The sequence below is a fragment of the Coffea eugenioides genome, chromosome 10, assembly GCF_003713205.1.
Source record: "Coffea eugenioides isolate CCC68of chromosome 10, Ceug_1.0, whole genome shotgun sequence".
NCBI classification, from domain to species: domain Eukaryota; kingdom Viridiplantae; phylum Streptophyta; class Magnoliopsida; order Gentianales; family Rubiaceae; genus Coffea; species Coffea eugenioides.
In genome coordinates, this window is record NC_040044.1 from 14,961,709 (window position 1) to 14,979,874 (window position 18,166).

Consider the following 18,166-nt stretch of genomic DNA (forward strand, 5'->3'; position numbering starts at 1 on the left):
CGGCTGCAGCAAGAAGTCAAGAGTTGCTGCTGTGGCTTGACTTTAACAAATCTCCACCTTGGCATAATTTTGAGTACCACTATCGACAATAGTAAAATTGCTCCACCTTCTCCACATAAGCCCCAATGGGCATAAATCACCAACAATGAATACCAATCAAATTCAAGCACTGCTTGAACTTGTAAACTGGAAGAGGTTTTGTAAACATATCGGCTGGATTGTCCTTAGTATTGATTTTCTGAATAAGGACTTTTCCCTCAGTAATGATATCCCGAATGAAGTGATACTTCACATCAATGTGTTTCGTCCTCTCATGATACATCTGATCTTTAGTCAAGTGTATGGCACTTTGACTATCACAGTGAATATCAGTAACACCTTGATATAGACTTAGCTCGCTAAATAAACTCTTCAACCACAAGGCTTCTTTGATTGCGTCGGTCACAGCCATATATTCTGCTTCAGTAGTAGACAAAGCTACGACAGGTTGTAGAGTAGCTTTCCAACTAACAGCACAATCGCCAATGCAAAATACATAGCCTGAAAGTGATCTTCTCCTGTCAAGATCCCCAGCGTAGTCTGAGTCTACAAAACCAACCAAAGTGTTATTATTTCTTCCAAACTCCAAACATGCATTTGAAGTACCTCGCAAGTATCTGAGAATCCACTTCACAGCTTGCCAATGTGCTTTACCAGGGCAAGACATATATCTGCTAACAACACTGACTGCATGTGAGATATCTGGACGAGTACAAACCATTGCATAAGATAGATAAGCCCTTCTCGCTCATGTGCCCCAATCTCATGTGCCATAATTTGGTAAAATCAGAATCAGACAAAGTTGATGTAGAAACAGCAGCAACACCTGTAACAGTAGATCCCTGCAAAATATATAAAGTACCAGATCTGTGTGCCTTCATAACAACAAGGGCTCCTCGACTGATTTTGAGAACTCCATCTCCACCTGAATACCTGCACCCAATAGACTCAAGAGTGCCCAAAGAGATGGGATTTTTCTTCAAATCTGGAACATGTCTAACATCTGTGAGCGTCCTCACAATACCATCGTACATTTTAATCCGGATTGTGCCTTTGCCAACAACTTTACAAACAGCGTTGTTGCCCATTAAGACAACTCCACCTTCAGCTGATTCATATGTTGAAAACCAGTCCCTGTTGGGACACATATGATACGAACAACCCGAATCTAAAATCCACTAATTGTTAGACCTAAAATTATTTTCCGTTGCACAGAAAATGGTTCCATCATTCTCATCAGCTGCTATACTAGCTTCCGCGGATTCAGTATTTTTCTCAACAAATTTCCCCTTTTGCTTTTCTTTATTTTTCAATTTAAAGCAATCAGAAATAACATGGCCCTTCTTTTTACAATAATTGCACACCACATTTTTATGTCTGGACTTGGATCTACTTCTATTTTCTGTGTTTCTCTTTTCAGATCTACCCCGAACAAACAAGCCATCGGCTTGACTCCCACTAGTTTCCCCAGTAATGTCCCTATCTATCTGCTCTTTAGATTTTAATGCAGATTTAATTTCCCGATACAAAATTGTTTCCTTTCCATAAATCATAGTATTGCGGAAATGCTTAAAAGACTGGGGAAGGGAACACAAAAGTAATAGGGCTTGATCTTCATCATCAATTTTCGAATCTATATTCCCCAAATCCATAATAATGGAATCAAATTTATCAAGATGGGAGAGTATAGATGTACCTTCAGACATCCGAAGCATGTACAAACTCTGTTTCAAATATAGCCGATTCTCGACTGTCTTCTTCATATACAAGGCTTTCAATTTATCCCACATAGCTTTGGCCGAAGTCTCCGTTGCTACCTCACGCAATACCTCATCGGAGAGATTTAAGATTATGCTGGATCTGGCCTTCTTATCCATATCGGCGAAATCCGCATCCTTTACATCTTCTGGTTTGTTCTCGATTCCGTGAATCGCTAGATCAACTCCGTCTTGAACAACAATGGCCTCCATCTTGAGCTGCCACATTCCGAAGTTGACATTCCTGTCGAATTTCTCGACAACCGTCTTTGTTATCGTCATTGTTGCCACAAAATCTGTAACGTGAAGTTTGTCTCAAAAAACTGGCTAAACAAATATGCAAGTCTCGTGAGCGGGCCCCACAGGGTTAGTGGACCCCACGAGATAAGCGGGCCCCACGGGGATGAACGGACCCCACAAGGTGAGCGAGCCCCACGGATAAACGGACCCCACAGGATGAGTGGGCCCCACAGGATGGACGGGCCCCACCAGATGAACGGGCCCCACCAGATGAACCTGTCTTGCAAAATATAACAACCAGCTCTGATACCAGTTTGTTAGGACCGGGCCAGGAATAGACAAACTCAAGTTAGCACAAAGTAGGCGGTATAACCGACCATATAATAGATAGGCGGTAGATACCAGCCATATAATAATTAGGCGGTAAAACCGACCATATAAAGACGGATAACAAAGCAAATAAAAGACACAGAAGATTTACGTGGTTCGGTCAAATTGACCTACGTCCACGGGAGAGGGAGGAGCAATATTTCAACTATGAAGAAGAAATACAAAAGACCGTAGGAAAGTGGTTCCTAGGCCAATAGGCACTTACAAAAAGAGTTTAGAAAATATTCCTAAACTCAAAACAAGAGAGCCTAAAATATTTGACTGAATGGGCTAAATGACTCAAGAAGCTAATAGCCCAAATTACTCTCTTGAGTGGTGCACTTAAACTTCTCAAAGGCCTTCTCTATTTATAGGAAACAATGGAGGCTATTCCCTCAGCTTCTGGCGATGTGGGATTACAAAATTCTGCCACAGTCAAGAATCAAGAATTGCGGCTGCAGCAAGAAGTCAAGAGTTGCTGCTGTGGCTTGACTTTAACACTAAATGGTATGCCGAACCAAGTATCGGCGATCTTTAGAAGATTGTTACAAAAGAAAATTTGTCATAGATCCTACAGCATACAAATGCTATTTATGCTATAGAAAAAGTAGGATTTCATCAAAGAAGATCCGACAAAATCCATGAAATTAGAATTAAGGATGAACAATCCATGTTGTTCTTGATAATAGCCCCCAAGATCGATTTGTAGGCTTGATGGAATCTTTCTATCGTTGTCTTTCACTCCAGCTAAACGGTGCCAAATGATGAGTCCTCAGATGATGTAAAAGGATTGTAGTAGCTGTCCAGCTTAATCTCTTGTACGGTATACCAATGGATAGTGAAACTATCTAATCAAAGACACCAACATTATCATATCCAATATATATATATATATATATATCTTGCAAGACCAGAAAATATGACGACTGACGAATCACTTTGAAATGAGAACCTTTTGTATTTTTTTTGTGTCAAATACAAACTTAAAGGACTTCACAAAAATGGTTTTAGTTCAGACCAGATAGAGAATGGATCAAATTAATTTGACGAATCCCAAGTTATGCCTGTTTTTTATTGCTTCAAAATGCCAGCTATTACTAAACAAAGGCATTTTGTAGAGCACAGTATATACCTGTCCGACTCCCGAATGTACTTGGGACGACCCAGATACAGGAGTGCAAACTTCCACAGTCATGCATATACTTGGGCGTCCAGCAGTGAAGTGGCCCAGGATTTTTATTAGCCAATATAGTTGGTCGTGTGGTCGTGGACAACTGATATGACGGAGTCCAATGAATCAACAATAGAGCAAAGTTCCATGAATCTACTCCCAACAGGCAGAAGAATCTGAGTTGTTGATGGGTGATGATAGTGGGTTAGCTCTGATTCCATGTGAACGAACTTAAACTTCCATTTCAAAATGAATTGATAATGAGTGGAGTGATACAGGATTTTTATTATTTTTTGGGTCAATCATCAACTCATACTCCTACTCCTACTTTAATTAATATATTAGGGAAGAGTTCAATTTGGTCGAAGGGAACTAGAGAGAGAGGTTCCCACCTCTAAACAAAAATGGTGCACTGCCACAGACTTTCTGGATTTTATTATAGGTACAGAGGTTTGAACTCCTACCCTATTGCCAAGCGCCAAGCCCACACCTTATGTTTCAGTTAGTGGCTAATTCACCTAAGGGAGTTGGTTCAAGATCTTTATTAGTAGGTATGGTAGTAGGTCAAGTACTCTGAAAAAAATGGTAGCGGGTCAAGTACTCTCAAAAAACTATCTTACCAAATCCTAACTTGCATATATAAGTTTTTTACCAAATCATATCAGGTAACTCTTCGGATTTTAACTTCCATTACCAAATCTTCTCACTTTCAAGTTCAGATTATTCATCGAGTACACTCTACCCACTAATTTGAATAATTCAGAAAAGGTTATTAACGATTATCAAACTAAAATAAATTATTAACACATTATATTAAATTTTAAACTTTGGTAGAGTCATGTAACCTACATGAGAGGAATTTAGTATTTTACTAAGGGTAAAATATTTGTGTTATATATATATATATATATATATATATATAGGATAAAAAATTTCAGCGGCCATTAAACTATTGCTCATTTCCACTTTTGACCATCGAACAATATTTCGTCACAAATTAGCCACTAAACTAACTAATCAATGCAACCATGGCCATTTCATCAATTATTGCTCTAAATCTACAAAATAATTAGAACACGTGTCAAAATGCAAGGGTATATTTGTCCACCACGATTATTTTTTGCCAAAACATGGTTCTGATCATTTAATAGATTAAGAATAATAATCGATGAAATGGATACAGGTAGGCTGATTAGTTAGTTTAGTGGCTAGATTGTGACGAAAACTTTTTTGATGGTCAAAAATTGATATGAGCAATAGCTTAATGGCCATTGAGATTTTTATCCATATATTTATGTATACATATGTATATATATACACATACACACACACACCTATATCTATGTCTATGTATATGTATATATATACATATATATATACACACACACATATACATATACATACACATACACATATATATTATGTATACATATAATATATATATCTATGTGTGTGTCTATACACCTATGTGTATGTGTGTGTGTATATATAGACACACACACATATATATATACACACATATATAGATATTTAAATCTCTATATATATATATTATATATTACAACATATATAATATTAATATATATACGACATAAGGTTGATTTTTCTTTGACGTCTATCAATATTTAGGAAACTACTCTAGTCTTCTAGAATATTTATTCAATTAGAAAAGATTTAGCCCAACATGCTTCCATACCTTTTCTTATCTTTGACCAAATAATTTCCGGCTTGACGAACTCACCACCGATGGAGTTCCATGCCGATCTCAACAGGAACCCAGCGACTAAAGAGTCAAGCAGCGTCTCGGCTCGCCTTCAGAAATTATCAGCACAACCTTAGTTCGTTTCCCACACTAGGTGTATTAAGAAAAAGTAGGGAATTATGAAAAGGCTTTTCTTCTCTTACTGATATAAACAAGAAGAAGTACAAGAGGTTATCCTAATATTGGCAGACTATTACAAACTATTTAGAACATGGATATTTATGCATGTTAACTTGATATATAAAGGATTGGAATTGAAATAATGAATTTCAAAAAATTCAAAGCACTATCTGATAGACTTCTAGCAGGAACAATCATTAATGGGGTATTTTTCCGGATTATTATCACTTTACCCCCTTAAACTATATCACTACTATCAGTTTACCTCCTAACGTTATCTTTTAGTTACTTTACCCCCATAAGTAATTCAACTCAACATGTTAAAAAATTTTGGACAAAAATACTCTTTTGTTTAATAGCATTACTACATTGTTATTATAACTTTATTCGTTTAGATTATAGTGATACAATCACTTTAGTTCCTAACATTATTTTCTAGATATTTTACCTCATCGTTAATCTAACTAGTATGGTCAAAAAAAAAATATTTACCCTTTTTATATATAATTAAAAATAAAAAAATTGGAATGGTTATTCTTCCTTTTTTTCACTTTAAGAGATCGAAAAACATAAAAATAAAAGAATTTTCTCAAATTTCTTTTTTCACACTTATTAATACTCAGAAAGAAAAAGACATAGGAAAGAAGGAGACAAAAAATTAGATTTTGCAAAGAAAGAAAATAAAGAAAAGTCTAATATTATCGTATTACTTTAAGGTTGTCAAGATTAGAATTGGAATTTCGTAGTAAACAGAAAAGTAGAATAATTTTAAAATAATAAAAATATTCAATTCTTTCTTATTTGTAATTTTTAAAAAAGAATTGAGCTCTCCCCTCCCCCTCTCCATCTTTCTATTTTTTTCAATATTAATAAGATTGTCAAGAAGAAATAAATTAATTCTTTGACTTTTTTTCTTGATACTAAAAAGGAGAAGAGCCATTCTAAATTTTTTATTATTTTTATTATGCAAAGAGGAGGCTATTTGCTTCTAAAGTTTTTTTAACTTGCTAAGTTGATTTAATGGTAGGATAAATTGTCTAAAAAATAACTCTAGAGGGTAAATTGATAATGAGGCTATAGTTTATGAAGGTAAAGTGATAATAATTTTAAGGGTTAAACATGTCTTTTCACTTTAATTAACAAACTCCGTTAAGTTTGACCATTAGTCTTGGAGGTAAAGTGACTAAAAGATAACATTAAAGGAAAAATTGATAGTGACACCAAACATTAAGGGGATAAAGTGATAATAACCCTATTTTTCCCGCCACTTTAAGTTATAAAATCCTGCTTGGGTGCACATTCAAGAGTTTTTATTATAACACGGAGTCCAATTGCTCTTCTTTAATGAACTTGTTTTTCAGAAAATCCTTTATATTCTTTTCCAGCCTTTGGCACAGAAATTTCATATTGATCAGCTTTAGCTACTTGAATAAAATGACTTGCTTCAAAAAGATGGTTTCCTTCAAAATTTGGTCCAGCTGAAAAGATGAATAAACGATATCATAAAAATCTACCAATTAAAATTGGAATTGATATATCTAAACAAACGATTCAGCTTTCTAAAGGAATAGAAAATCCTATTATTATTCTCAATACATATTTATTTAAATTACCCGCTCTTTATTTTCATAATACAGGAATTGATATTTTACTAGGAAATAACTTCTTACAACTATTTCATAAAATTGTATTTGATACGATAACTTTTTAGATACACTTTAAAACTCCATGTAGTCAATGGATTGTAGTCTCTCGTTACAAAAATGCTTATAACCGAAAATTTCCTATTAATTTTCAACCCCGCACAGCTCCGCGTCTAAAAGAAATGTAAATAATATAGATCAATATAATGTTCAAAACGGAGAATTTTATGCATCGACTCCCGAGTTGGCATCAGAGCCACAGGGAGATCTACTAAATAATCAATTAAACGTGATATCTTTTCATGAAAATACTGAAAATAATATTCCTAATTCAGTTCTAAGAACAAATGAAGTATTTGAAAATGAAAATATAAACGAATTAGAAAATGAATTTGAAGAAATGGATATAAATGAGTATTTATCTGATGAAATTATAGATCCAGTTCCAATAAGATTTTTACCGGATTTAAATCATGAATTTGAAAATGACGATTGGAATGTTCCTTCACCATGTATTGTAATATATGTGAATATTTTCTTAATGAAACAAATAACATGGTTAAACAAAAGGAAGAAATAATAAATGAAATAAGTTATTGGGATTATAGATGTACAAGTTGTCTAATAGTTGGATGCTCTCCAAATGCATTAAAGGTAATAAAACAAAAATGAATATTAAGTGAAAATGAATTCACTTCAACGAATTACATATTAGACAAGTAAAATCTTTAAAGGAATATTGTAAAAATTTACCATACTTACCTCTTCCTACTGAAGATAACGAGCTAATTCTTGAAACTGATGCTAGTGAAGAACATTGGAGTGGAGTTTTAAAAATCAAAGATAACCCAGAAAAAATAAGTAAATATGCTTCAGGCTTATTTTCAAATACAGAAAAAAAAATATCACGTAAATGAAAAAGAGTTAATTGCTGTTGGTCGGAGTGGTAGTAAATTTAGCAGTTTTCTTTTACCTAAATTTTTTTTTTTACGAACAGACAATACTCAAGATAAAGCTTTCATTAATAATAATTTACCAAGTAAACCCGAAACAAAACGTTTAATTGGATATCAGATTTTATTAGCAGAATATATATTTGATAAAGAAATTATCAAGTTAACAAACTATTTATGCATGTATGTGTGAATATTTCATTACTTTTAGTATTTACGATTCACTATTACTATTACTATTCAACCTTATGTCATATCTATATCTATATATATTATATATATAATATTAATGCATTCATGTATTATATATATTATATATTTAATACAGCAGTAAATACATACACACACAACAATTAAAATGTGTGTGTGTATATACACACACATATTCATATACATACATACACACACGCCGACATTCATACATTCATATAGATACATATATACACATGCACAGATATATATATATATATCTATGTATGCATGTGTGTATATACATATGGTGTATCGATATGGCTCATTTAATCAAAAACGGTTCCCAAAGTGTTTCTTGCTCCTTTAGTATAAGTGAAATTTAAATTAATTCCCTAAGGGTCTTGAATTTTTGTATAAAACATATCCAAATATACTTGTGTATTATATACTTAATTATAAATTGGATAATAATGATCCTGAAATATACATATATATCTATCAATTTCACACATGCCACAAAGTTGTAATTTTATTAGAACTTGTTCATATTCCTTTACCTTTGTTCTATCTCTTAAAATATTACCTTCTCTAGTAAATTCTAATCTAAATGCTTCTATTGTTCTTGTTATCATATTATTTAAATCATTATTAGAGCTTATGGTGTTTTTAGCTTCATTTCTAAGATGTTTCTCAAATCTAAGTGTACTATTAACAAGAGTTCTTTCAATAAATCCTTTAGTTGTATCATAATCCATTTTATTAATAGTTGCAATTAACCTTAAAGTTGTTTCCCATTTATCTATAGTTTCTTCAGTGTTAGAGACATAGTTTGTCCCTGTGCTCTTGGACAAATTGTCCATCCATCCCACTTAATATAAATATTCTCTCCATCTCAGTACAAAAAATTAAAAGGCCTTCTTTTCATCTTTTTTTCTTTTTTTTTTTCCAGTTTCTAGTTTGTATTACTATTAGTACTTAATTATAGTAGCAATACTTGTTACTTACTAGTACTGCTACTCTTTCCTTTTCTTTCTTCTTTTTTTTTGGTTTCTCTTTTTCTTTCCCTTTCATTCATCCACCGAAGCCTCCTCAGCCATAATAATCATCATCTCTAGGCTCTACTTATTCTTATAGAGTATAGAGAGCAAGGGAGGGACTGATTGGTCAGTGGATTTGACGGAGACATCAGTAGCAAGTATGGGTGTCAATCGAGTTTTTTAAGTAGAAATTTAGTAAGCCTAAACTCAGCTTACAAGTTATATGGATTTTTAAGTTTCGAGTTTTTAGGCTTCGGCCCTATAATAAAAAGGCTCAAGCTCAATCCACATCACTATATGAGTTTCGGGGTCAAATCGGGTTTGGCCCAAACACATAATTAAATATAAAATTATATATAATATATATTTTATAATTATAAATTAATACAAATTTATATATAAATTATTAATATTTTATGCTGTATTATGTACTAGTTTCAAGGCACACACTAATGTATGTACAACTAATAGAAAAAATAATTGTGAAATATTTTGACTATATTTATTGAAATCATTTTCAAGAAAATTAGTTTTATATTTTGAAAATACATATGCAAAAAATTCAGCAAAATAAAAGTTATAAAAAGTAGTTATTTGGTAGTTATTCATAACCATAATTGGTAGTTTCTAATTAAAAAATTAAAATTTACTAAACAAGTTGAAAAATAAAATATAAAAAATACATATTACTTGGTAAAAAATCATATTGATAGTGGGTAATTATCAAAGATAGATATTTTTTTATTTATTCCAAAAGTTCCCTTATCATCAAGATAGTTTAGGAAATATATAAAGTGACAGATTTTTGTTTACCCCAAACTTTGCCCTCTTCTTTTATATAGAGTATAAATAATTATAAATTATACATATTATTAGGGTAAATTCCATTTTGACCCCTTTAAGTATGCACAGTTTCCCACTTTAGTCCCTAAACTTTAAAATGGGATACTTAAGTCCATAAACTTTAAAATCTGTCTCATTTAAGAAAATCGTTGATGGAATCTACAAAATTGTCAGGGTTTTTGGGCTGTGTAAAACATGTGCAATTAATGAGGTTAAGTAAGTAGTGCAAGTTAAAATGGTCAGGACATAAATGTAAATTTGCCTATTAGGTAAAGAAGCAGAAATAGCTTTCTTTGTTTCTTCTTCACAATTCCTATATTGATTTCAAAAAAAGGAAGAGAGAAGTGAGCAAACGATTGCCCAATTTGTACCAGCAAAAGCCATGAACTAATCGTGATCATGGTTCAGAGGTAAAGTACATTGTAAACATGGGAAGGAAGTGGGCCGATGGAGAAATAGGATGTGCAGTAAAGAACAAGAAGAGAAAAGGCAAATCGAGTAAAAGAAACAAGTTTTGGGTCATTGTTTGCTTGTTGATTATTGTAATAGTGTAATCAATAGTTGGCTTATTTAAATTGTTATTCTTGTTGGCTAAGGTTTGTAGGAATCTTCTCGAATGAAAAAAAAAGCCATATTGAATTAGGTATTCGTGATAAATTTTGGTTGAGAAAATTATTTAATGTTTATTACATGGACTTGCAAATGATTTGGGGTGTTTTTAAGTGAAAACGTATGTTGTCCAAACCCAAATGCTCCCTATATTGAAGACATTATGGTCCTCGATCCCCTATAAAATGTGTAAAAAAATTAATTACAGATTTAAAAATTTTGTAGGTGAATCAGAATATGGTAATTAGGGAATCTAGCCATTACCTTTCTTGTTAAAGATACACTATCAAGGGACATTCACAAACTCTCCTAACAAACGGTACTTAGAGGGAAGGGTTAACTTTATAGATGGGTGCAACCTGGAAATGTGGATATTGGTAGTTCTAGACAAGGGTGGAGAGAGACTTGGGTATGATAAAGTAGCTGGTTTTGGGTGGTATTATCTATTACCAGGGTGACATTGGATACAAACCTATTCTTCTGCTTGTGTGACTGGGATTGTGAGGTCATGGTGAATACATTACCACCACATAGGGTGACAGAAGTGTTTCTAACAATTGAAAGCGAAGGTTCTCCGATGGGCTCATTCCCACAGCTTGGTGCACACTCAAGTCTGGCTAAGAGAGATGAAGCTACATGGGATAGAGACAGTGATGTTGTGATCATACAAGAGGGTGGCAACGGTGATGAAGTGGATCAAGATGGAAGAGAAAATGCTGGCATGCAGCCAGCAACTTCACATAGTTGCAAAGGGTGTAGCACTGGTTTGGATAGTAGCAAAGGGCTTGAAGTTGAGCAAGGTTATGCAAATAAGCAAGGAAAAGCTGCTGAAGTTGCACCAAAAAGTGAGGATTTTCACAACAATGCCATTGAAGATGAACCAAAAAATGAAGACATCCAAGGAAAAACTACTGAAGTTGCACCAAAAAGTGAGGATTTTCATAACAATGCTGTTGAATATGAACCAAAAAATGAAGACATCCAAGGAAAAACTCCTAAAGTTGAAACTGTGGTTGAAGAGAAAGCTGATAGTAGGGGTGCTGCTACAGAGGAACCAGAAGATGATGAGACAAATGAAGATGATGTGCAATTGAATGTTGATGAGACAAACGAAGCTAACAAATAATAAGTGTTTAGTATATATGGATATTAGTAGCATTTTGTGTGTGTTTTTGATATAAATTAGGATGATTTAAGATATAACTTGATCCCTAAACTTCTAAATTTTGCAAGTTTCATTTGAGCAATTTAATGTGCAAAAGTTGGTTATATTTGCAGGAATTGAGGTGAACTCTCAACGTTGGATCAAGATGGATTCGATTCAAAGTCATTAGCTCTTGATTCAATGATAATTCGGAAAGTAGAAGATCAAATGCAAGTATTAATGGTGCATTGTATGAACAAACATCTGGGCATGAAGATTAGTAAGGAATTGGAGCAGAAAACAATTGAGAAATCAATCCAGAAAGCAATACGCAATCTCAATACGTGGCCTTAGGTCACGTATTGAGTGATCGCGTATTCTCCCCTATCTTTCTGCAATTTGTTCTGCAACTTGCTCTGTTTTCACACTGCTTTTCAGCTTAATTTTACCTCAGAATTTCAGCTGCACATGCTCAAGATACCTTATGGAAGAGAAAAGAAACTTTATGTCTTATCATTAACCATTTTTGACTTTCTTAACAATACATATGCAAGAATCATTGAAGGAAGAGAGGATTGTTGGTAGTTTTTGGTAGATATTAGTTTTAGTTTTTTCTCATTCTCTCTAGCTAGAAAGTTGTAAGAAAAAGTTTGAGAATTCATTGTATCACTCATTTTGTTGAAAAAATACAAGATTTGGGAGCTTGTTTATCATATTGCCTAAGCTTTCTCTATCTTTCTCTTTACTTGTGATTCATTATGTTTGCATGCAATGAAGTTATGCTTTTTATTGTCTTATTTCACATGAGTAGCTAAATTTCTAGATCTAGAAAGTAGATGAATCTTATGGCTACTTGATATGAAGTGAATATGATTTACACTTATTACATCTTGTATTAACTTGTCCATTTATACATGCTTATTACTTGTTGTTACTTGATCACCAATAGCAAGTTTTTCGTTGTTATTACATAATGAAAATTGGTAATAATGATGGAACAACATAAATGGAGTTTAAGGAGTAGACTCATGAGAATAGAGGTACACTTAAGTGAATTAACTTTGCATTTCATGAAGAACAAAGAGTAGATCTAGTTATTCATCATGAGAATAGGAAAAACTAAACTATTCTAAACTACTACATCATGAGAGTGAGTTTTACGAAATTTGGAAATGAATCTCTAGTTAAACAAGACTAGTAACAAGAGGTAAATCTATTCACTTATATCTTTGAGCCATAAGTGGACTCTATCTCTTTAGACTCAAGTATTTAGTGAAATTTCTTCATTGTTATCTTGCAAGTTATTTAGTTAAAATAGTTAGGTAGCAAGTATTGTTATTTCTTTTGCCTTCATTCGATAGATAGTCTAAATAATAGAGTAAGTAAAGGATCTAGTACTTATAATAGTTGCTTCTCGTGGAATCGACCCGATATATGTCCTAAACTACTATTTGACTTATATACTTGCAGTCAAACGGATATATTTTGGATTAAACTTGCACTAATATTAAAAATCCATCAAGTTTTTGGCATCGTTGCCCGAGAGCGATAATATTATAGCCTAACAATCTTTATTAATTTAGACATTTTCTTTATTAGTTAGATTAAATTTTGCCAATAGATAGGTTAAGAATTTTTATTTATTTTTATGATATAATTACTACATTATCTCTTTTCTGCTTGCTTGTAGTATATACACCAGATATTACGTGTGGTTGCATCTTTTGATTCGAAAATGGAAAGGATAATGCATAGACAAAAAAGCGTACACCACAACAAAAGGGAAAAAAGGTTCAAGATATAGAGGGAATCGCTATTGAATTGTCTTTTGAAGAAGAAATGGTGGAAAATGAAACAAATATGTGAACTCTTAGAGATTTTACTCTACCGGAGATGCAAGGATCATAAACAAGTATAGCGTAGCCAACAGTAAATGCTAACAATTTTGAGATTAAACTATCACTCATTCAAATGATTCAATAATCTCAATTTGGGGGTAATGTCGTAGATGATCTAAATGCACACTTAATCACATTTTTGGACATATGTAATACAATTAAAATGAATGGAGTTAGTGAAAATGCTATAAGGCTAAGATTGTTCCCATTTTCTTTGAGAGATGAAGCTAAAATTTGGCTACACTTTCATGCTCCTAATACTTTGACTACTTGGGATGATTTATCTAGAGCACTCTTGAATAAATACTTTCCACCAAGTACAATGGCTAAGTTTAGAATAGACATTACTAGTTTTAGCCAATAAGATGATGAATCATTATATAAACCGTGGAAAAGGTATTAGGGGTTTGCTACGGAAATGTCCACACCATGGACTTTCGGATTGGCTCATCGTTCAAATTTTCTATAATGGTTTATCTTTCTCTACTAAAATTACTATTGATGCAGCAGCTGGTGAAGTTTTAATGGGTAAATCACCCCAAGAAACTCAAAACTTGATAGAAGATATGGCGGCAAACAACTACCAATGGGCAAAGTAATTCTAGGCGCCAACTAGGTATGATCAAAATGGACACTCTAAATATGTTAAGTGCCCAAATGAATAATGTGATAAAATTGCTAAGTAGACAATCTGGAGTTGGTCCGAATTCTTCATCTAATATACATGTTGCATATTGCTCTATATGTGGGGATGACCATGACACTAATGAGTGTGTTGGTTTTGAACAGGTTCAATTTGTCAATAATTACAATCGAAATGCTTAAAATACCCCTATTCAAACACATACAATCCGAGATGGAGAAATCATTCAAATTTTGGATAGAAAGATTAAAGCAATCCTCAAAGATCGACTAATCTGTTGAGATTCCAATCAAGGCAACCATAAACGGATACTAAATCAAGTTGAGAGATTGAGGTGAAAAAACTGCCCAAAGGCACCTCGGAGAGATTTCAACGAATAGAAAGGAGATTGGACCAATTAATTAGGATGTATAAAATGTAGAGGTCCAAATAGGTCAAATTGCTAATTCGATCAATAATAGAAACTAAGGAGAATTACTGGGTAAAATGGAGGTGAATCTGAGGGAGCATGTTAAAGCCATTACTCTTCGTAGTGGCAAACAATTAGAAGATCCTCCGGTGATTGAAAGTAAGAGGAAAATTAAGAGTGCAGAAAAGAAAAATGAGAGAGAGAACCAAGAGTCAAGTGTAGGGAAAGGTAAAGTGAAGATCAACCCTCATCTTCCATTGCCATTCCAATACTTCCGACAGTGTCATTTCCTCAAAAGTTCAAATCAAATAAGTTTGATAAAGATTTTGAAAATTTTATTAAAATTTTTAAACAATTACATATTAATATCCCTTTTGCTGATACTATTTTATAGATTTCTTCATATGCGAAGTTTTTCAAAGAAATCATGCCTAGATAGAGGAAATTGGAAAACTGTGAAACAATAGCATTAACGGAGGAGCACGATGCCATCATACAAAACAAGCTATCATCAAAATTGAAGGATCCAGAGAGTTTTTCTATACCACGGACTATTAGTAACATTGAATTTTCTATAGTATTATGTGACTTTGGTGCTAGTGTATCATTAATTTCTTTAATGGTGGCTAGATAATTAGATTTGCATGAGATAAAACACACTAATATTACCTTGCAGTTAGCTGATAGGTCGATTAGATATGCATTGAGAGTATTGGAGAATGTATTGATTAAAGTGTATAAATTTATCATTTTCATGGATTTTGTGATATTAAATATGGAAGAAAATATATCTATGCCAATCATTCTTGGTAGACCATTTTTAACAACTGCAGGTACTATTATTGATGTTAAAAATGACAAACTTAAGTTTCAAGTAGGTGAAGAGGATGTAAAATTTAATTTGAATAAAATAAAAAATACCTTTCTTTTACCGATCATGCTTGTTCTATTGGCAACATTAATAAGCTAACCTAAGAGTTGAGCCGAATCAACTTTGATTTTGACCCTCTTGAGTTTTGTTTGACGAATTTAGGGATGCAAAAGGGAACTTGTGAAGAGATTGAAGAATTGGCTAAGTACCTGGATATTCAAATACCTTATAAATAGGGTAATGTTTATGAAAATCTTGATCAAGGAAAAGGGCTCCCACCGCCTTCAAAAATTGAGCCTTCAAAATTAGCTATCAAACCACTTCCAAATTATCTAAGGTACAAATTTCTTAGAAAAAAATAGCACTTTACCGGTCATTATTAGTGCTCACCTGAATGAAAAACAATGTACGAAATTGCTAAGAGTTCTAAGAAAGTATAAGAAAGCAATTGGGTGGATAATCTTGGACATCAAGGGTATAAATCCTTCTATATGTGGCATCGCATTCTATTAGAAGACAATTGCAAATTGGTGGCGAAAATGCAAAGAAGGTTTAATTCAAATATAAAAAACGTAGTAAGAAATGAAATTCTCAAATGACTCGATGTAGGTATAATCTTTCCTATCTCTAATAGTATTTGGATTAGTCTTTTTCATGTTATCTCAAAAAAAAAAGTGGAATCACTATAATTATGGGCAAAAATGATGAAATGATTCCATCTTGACTTGTGGATCTAGTGGAGAGTGTATATTGATTATCAAAAATTAAATGCGATTAGTAGAAAAGACCACTTTTCCTTACCCTTTCTTGATCAACTATTGGACCAAATAGTCGGTTATGAATTTTACTATTTTTTTGATGGCTTTTCAAGGTATAACCAAATAGCTATAGCTCCGGAGGATCAAGAGAAAATTACATTTACCTGTCCTTATGGCACCTTTGCTTTTAAAGGGATGCCATTTGATCTATGCAACGCTTTTGCTACATCCTAACATTGCATGATGGCCATATTTTTTTTATTATATTGAGAAAATTATGAAAATATTCATGGACGATTTTTTCAGTATTTAGCTCATCTTTGGACTATTATTTTCATAATTTAGATTTGATTTTGTAGAGGTGTGAGGAGACCAATTTTATACTAAATTGGGAGAAATACCATTTTATGGTACGAGAAGGAATCGTTTTCGAGTACAAGATATTATCTAAAGAAATTGAGGTGGACAAAGTAAATATAGAAATTATCAAAAGAATGTCACTTCCAAATAATGTCAAGGGGATAAAAAACTTTCTTGGACACACTGGCTTTTATAAACATTTTATTAAAGATTTTTCTTAGATAGCAAAGCTATTGTGATTTATTATGTAAGCATACCTTTTTCAATTTGATGACAAATGTTTGACTGCATTTGATAGGTTAAAGAAAGAGTTGACTTCTGCACCAATTATAACTTCATTGGATTGGTTGCTACTATTTGAATTGATGTGTGATGCAAGCGACTATGCGGTTGGAGCCATTTTAGGGCAAAGAAAGAAAGGAATGTTGCATGTCATCTATTATGGTAGCAAATTGCTAAATGAGACACAATTTAACTGTGCAACTATGGAGAAAAAACTATTGGCTGTCATATTTGCTTTAAATAAATTTAGATTCTATTTAGTAGGATCTAAAGTTATCATCTATACTGATCATTCAATTCTAAAATATTTGCTCCATAGGAAAGATGCAAAATCTCGTCTAATTCAATAGATTCCATTGTTGCAAGAATTTGATGTCGAAATAAAGGATAAAAAGGAATTGGAGAATCTTGTGGCGGATCATCTATCACGACTAAAGTATCTTCCTACCAATGACCAAGTTCCAATTAAAGAGAATTTTTTGGATGAATTTGTCTTAACAATTGTCAATTCTCCATGGTATGCGAATTTTGCTAATTATTTGATAAGTAGAGTAATGCCAAAGGGTTTTAATTATCACCAAAAGAAGAAATTTTTACATGATGTTAAAAGTTACTTTTGAGAGGAAACACTGCTGCATAAACATTGTGCTGATGGTAGGGTACGTAGATGCATTCTCGAGAACGAGGTACGTGATATTTTATATCATTATCATGATCTAAAAACAAGTGGTCATTTTAGTACATCAAAAACTGTAGCAAAAGTATGGTAATCGAAATTTTATTGGCCAACAATGTACTGAAATGTTAGAAAATATGTTAAAGTTGTGAAATATGCCAAAAAATTGGGAACACATCAAGAAAAACTGAAATGCTCCTTACTACTTTTTTAGAAGTTGAATTATTTAATATTTGGGAGATGAATTTTATGGGACTGTTTCCTGATGAAATTTATGGGACTGTTTCCTAGTTCTTTTAATTATAAGTATATTTTAGTAACCGTGGATTATGTCTGTAAATGGGTAGAGACAATTGTTTCACCTACGAATGATATTTAGGTAGTATTTCG

General features: G+C 32.9%; 1 non-coding gene across 1 annotated transcript; it reads right to left on the reverse strand.

Annotated features, from left to right (window-relative positions):
- Window positions 1–14,105: 14,105 nt before the first annotated feature.
- On the reverse strand, window positions 14,106–14,214 carry LOC113750979. Its single transcript, XR_003464743.1, has one exon. It is a non-coding gene; the product is annotated as a small nucleolar RNA R71 (small nucleolar RNA).
- Window positions 14,215–18,166: the final 3,952 nt, after the last annotated feature.